The 5000-nt window shown below is 56.4% G+C and overlaps 3 non-coding genes across 3 annotated transcripts in view; all 3 read left to right on the plus strand.

Annotated features, from left to right (window-relative positions):
- The first annotated feature begins 2031 nt into the window (after positions 1 to 2031).
- On the plus strand, positions 2032 to 3947 carry LOC126178824 (small subunit ribosomal RNA). The gene has a single exon (XR_007536675.1). It is a non-coding gene; the product is annotated as a small subunit ribosomal RNA (ribosomal RNA).
- Positions 3948 to 4299: 352 nt separating this feature from the next.
- Positions 4300 to 4454, plus strand: LOC126178380 (5.8S ribosomal RNA). The gene has a single exon (XR_007536284.1). It is a non-coding gene; the product is annotated as a 5.8S ribosomal RNA (ribosomal RNA).
- Positions 4455 to 4644: 190 nt separating this feature from the next.
- LOC126177226 (large subunit ribosomal RNA) overlaps positions 4645 to 5000 on the plus strand; it is a 4199-nt gene continuing 3843 nt past the window's right edge. The window contains exon 1 of the ribosomal RNA XR_007535803.1: positions 4645 to 5000. This exon is cut by the window's right edge and continues 3843 nt beyond it. This is a non-coding gene — a ribosomal RNA (large subunit ribosomal RNA).

Here is a 5000-nt window from a genome sequence, read left to right on the forward strand (position 1 = left end):
TAACCCACGTTGTGCCTTAACCTAACCCACGTTGTGCCTTAACCTAACCCACGTTGTGCCTTAACCTAACCCACGTTGTGCCTTAACCTAACCCACGTTTGTGCCTTAACCTAACCCACGTTGTGCCTTAACCTAACCCACGTTGTGCCTTAACCTAACCCACGTTGTGCCTTAACCTAACCCACGTTGTGCCTTAACCTAACCCACGTTGTGCCTTAACCTAACCCAAGTTGTGCCTTAACCTAACCCACGTTGTGCCTTAACCTAACCCACGTTGTGCCTTAACCTGCTCTGTAATTGGCATATGACACGTTACATTAATCCAGTGTTGTCTAACCACAACCCTCTGAATATAGTTCGCTACTCGCACCGCCCACCCTCTTGTGTATCGTTTCATGTTCAACACTTCGCAAGTGTTGCTTACTTTTTACATGCTCCCGCTGTACACTGTAATGTGGACGACTGCAGGATGTACATCGCACCCCCCCCCCTCCCCCCTGCCTTCGCACGCTGGTCGTTCAGGTGCTTGCGTGTTCAATGCCCTTCGCAGCTGTTCACTGGCATTCGCATGTCGAAGCGCTCAGTCTACGTCGTGGTACGGCCTGTGTCCACTGTCCGCTGATGTCGTAAGCTTAACCCTCACATTGTACTGCACATAGGTCCGTATGTACTGAATGATACGCTGTGGCACATGTGTGACCGTACAACGACTGCGCCCAACAACAGCGAACCATACGGTCCAAATGTTGTGCACTCAGCCACGTGCCGTCTCCCCATAACAGCTACATTGCAGTGTGGTACGCCATAGAGACGTGTGGGAGTAACGGACGCCCTGGATGGCGATCAGCATGAGTCGTCTGTTGATGTAGTGGCGCGTGTATTCAAACGTAGTCGTCTCTTCTCACACAGTGTGATAGCATGGTGCACCGCGTTCCACATCTGCGACATGGTACAGATGCTGGTTGACAGTCGGTCTCGTAATGGACATCGCATACGTAGGGGGCCACCTCCCACGCGTTCTCTAGTCGGGCACATTTTGTTGCGTGTATGTGGGCAGACGTAGTGTGTCGTGACACCTAACAGACAGGTATGCAATAATCGTTGCATTTGCAAACTGGGATGGACGTCTCCGTTTGCTGGTGACGTTACGCAAATGAACAACTGGTAAACCCATTGTGGTGCGGTTGTTGTTGCTGGAGGTAAATCAGTAAGGGCAAATCTGTGTGTGAAGCGATACGCGGCGGTGGCTGGGTGGGACCGTCCCCGGCCGGTGAGGGGGGGCCGCCCGGCGTGCTGGCCGCGCGGTGCGTGGGCGCACGCGCTACAGCCGGCTGGTGGGGGCGCCCAGTGGCAGGCGCGCCGGCCGACGGACGCGGCAGGCGGCGCAGCTGCGCGCCGGGGCACCCTGCGCGCGGCGCCGGGCGGCCAAAGTGGGTCCTCGCGGGCCCGGTGCGAAGCGCGGTGGACATCTGCAGTGTGCTGGTCCGACTGAGGACTGTGTGCGTTGAGGATGCGCCGCCGCCCGGCACTCGGCGCCGCGACGCCGTCTGCTGCTCGGTCGCCCCAGCGGTTCTCGCTGGTGGTTTGTATCGCAGTTGTGCAGACGTGTTGGCACGTGCGCTGTGCTGGGAGAGTTCGCTTCGGCACCCACGTGGGGCCATTGCCCTTCTGTGGCGCTGGCGTTGGAGCTGCCGGTCACCGTAGGTGGCGCGTGTTGTCTCCCGCCGGCAATGCCACGACAGCACGCTCCCGGGCCTCTGTCGGCAGCGGCAAGCTCAGTTGGGAGCACGGGTGGTCGCACCTAAAGCGTCTACTCGCCTAACTCCGGGCGATTGCGCCTCTCTCGAACCCGACCAAGTACTTAGGACGGCGCTGCGCGCCGCCGGGACCTGAGAGGGTTTCGAGGTGTATTGTGCAGGGGAGCTCAGCCTCCTCCTGTTTGCAGAATAATTGAGCGGACGCTTGCGTGTTCGCGCGGGCCCCTGGGACACACTCCCGGGCGGCCGGCTGCTCAGCTCTAGTTGACGCAGCTCCCTGGTTGATCCTGCCAGTAGTCATATGCTTGTCTCAAAGATTAAGCCATGCATGTCTCAGTACAAGCCGCATTAAGGTGAAACCGCGAATGGCTCATTAAATCAGTTATGGTTCCTTAGATCGTACCCACGTTACTTGGATAACTGTGGTAATTCTAGAGCTAATACATGCAAACAGAGTCCCGACCAGAGATGGAAGGGACGCTTTTATTAGATCAAAACCAATCGGTCGGCTCGTCCGGTCCGTTTGCCTTGGTGACTCTGAATAACTTTGGGCTGATCGCACGGTCCTCGTACCGGCGACGCATCTTTCAAATGTCTGCCTTATCAACTGTCGATGGTAGGTTCTGCGCCTACCATGGTTGTAACGGGTAACGGGGAATCAGGGTTCGATTCCGGAGAGGGAGCCTGAGAAACGGCTACCACATCCAAGGAAGGGCAGCAGGCGCGCAAATTACCCACTCCCGGCACGGGGAGGTAGTGACGAAAAATAACGATACGGGACTCATCCGAGGCCCCGTAATCGGAATGAGTACACTTTAAATCCTTTAACGAGTATCTATTGGAGGCAAGTCTGGTGCCAGCAGCCGCGGTAATTCCAGCTCCAATAGCGTATATTAAAGTTGTTGCGGTTAAAAAGCTCGTAGTTGGATTTGTGTCCCACGCTGTTGGTTCACCGCCCGTCGGTGTTTAACTGGCATGTATCGTGGGACGTCCTGCCGGTGGGGCGAGCCGAAGGCGTGCGACCGCCTCGTGCGTGTTCGTGCGTCCCGAGGCGGACCCCGTTGAAATCCTACCAAGGTGCTCTTTATTGAGTGTCTGGGTGTGGCCGGCACGTTTACTTTGAACAAATTAGAGTGCTTAAAGCAGGCAAGCCCGCCTGAATACTGTGTGCATGGAATAATGGAATAGGACCTCGGTTCTATTTTGTTGGTTTTCGGAACCCGAGGTAATGATTAATAGGGACAGGCTGGGGGGCATTCGTATTGCGACGTTAGAGGTGAAATTCTTGGATCGTCGCAAGACGAACAGAAGCGAAAGCATTTGCCAAGTATGTTTTCATTAATCAAGAACGAAAGTTAGAGGGTTCGAAGGCGATCAGATACCGCCCTAGTTCTAACCATAAACGATGCCAGCCAGCGATCCGCCGCAGTTCCTCCGATGACTCGGGCGGCAGCCTCCCGGGAAACCAAAGCTTTTGGGTTCCGGGGGAAGTATGGTTGCAAAGCTGAAACTTAAAGAATTGACGGAAGGGCACCACCAGGAGTGGAGCCTGCGGCTTAATTTGACTCAACACGGGAAACCCTCACCAGGCCCGGACACCGGAAGGATTGACAGATTGATAGCTCTTTCTTGATTCGGTGGGTGGTGGTGCATGGCCGTTCTTAGTTGGTGGAGCGATTTGTCTGGTTAATTCCGATAACGAACGAGACTCTAGCCTGCTAACTAGTCGCGTGACATCCTTCGTGCTGTCAGCGATTACTTTTCTTCTTAGAGGGACAGGCGGCTTCTAGCCGCACGAGATTGAGCAATAACAGGTCTGTGATGCCCTTAGATGTTCTGGGCCGCACGCGCGCTACACTGAAGGAATCAGCGTGTCTTCCTAGGCCGAAAGGTCGGGGTAACCCCGCTGAACCTCCTTCGTGCTAGGGATTGGGGCTTGCAATTGTTCCCCATGAACGAGGAATTCCCAGTAAGCGCGAGTCATAAGCTCGCGTTGATTACGTCCCTGCCCTTTGTACACACCGCCCGTCGCTACTACCGATTGAATGATTTAGTGAGGTCTTCGGGACTGGTACGCGGCATCGACTCTGTCGTTGCCGATGCTACCGGAAAGATGACCAAACTTGATCATTTAGAGGAAGTAAAAGTCGTAACAAGGTTTCCGTAGGTGAACCTGCGGAAGGATCATTACCGACTAGACTGCATGTCTTTCGATGTGCGTGTCGTGTCGCGCAACACGCTACCTGTACGGCAGCAGCCGTGCGCCGCGTGCGGAACCACGCGTGCCTCTCAAAACTAACTGAAAAATGTTGTGTGGTACGAGCGCTGAAGCTCTGGAGCGGCTGGCCTGCGGCACCTGGCGCCTGGCGCCGGTTTTGAATGACTTTCGCCCGAGTGCCTGTCCGCTCCGGTGTGGGAGCCGTACGACGCCCATCGGCCGTGAGGCCGTTGGACACAGAACGCTGGAACAGGGGCCGTCAAACGCCTCAGTCCCGCTATGCAACTGTTTTGAAAGAGACAGTGGAAACTAAACAAAAAAGATCACCCAGGACGGTGGATCACTCGGCTCGTGGGTCGATGAAGAACGCAGCAAATTGCGCGTCGACATGTGAACTGCAGGACACATGAACATCGACGTTTCGAACGCACATTGCGGTCCATGGATTCCGTTCCCGGGCCACGTCTGGCTGAGGGTCGGCTACGTATACTGAAGCGCGCGGCGTTTGTCCCGCCTTCGGGAGACCTGGGAGTGTCGTGGCCGCCTGTGGGGCCGGCCGCGTCTCCTTAAACGTGCGATGCGCGCCCGTCGCCTGGCGGTTCGCATACCGGTACTTTCTCGGTAGCGTGCACAGCCGGCTGGCGGTGTGGCGTGCGACACCTCGTACAACGACCTCAGAGCAGGCGAGACTACCCGCTGAATTTAAGCATATTACTAAGCGGAGGAAAAGAAACTAACAAGGATTCCCCCAGTAGCGGCGAGCGAACAGGGAAGAGTCCAGCACCGAACCCCGCAGGCTGCCGCCTGTCGTGGCATGTGGTGTTTGGGAGGGTCCACTACCCCGACGCCTCGCGCCGAGCCCAAGTCCAACTTGAATGAGGCCACGGCCCGTAGAGGGTGCCAGGCCCGTAGCGGCCGGTGCGAGCGTCGGCGGGACCTCTCCTTCGAGTCGGGTTGCTTGAGAGTGCAGCTCCAAGTGGGTGGTAAAACTCCATCTGAGACTAAATATGACCACGAGACCGATA

Source organism: Schistocerca cancellata, chromosome 3, assembly GCF_023864275.1.
Source record: "Schistocerca cancellata isolate TAMUIC-IGC-003103 chromosome 3, iqSchCanc2.1, whole genome shotgun sequence".
Lineage (NCBI taxonomy): Eukaryota > Metazoa > Arthropoda > Insecta > Orthoptera > Acrididae > Schistocerca > Schistocerca cancellata.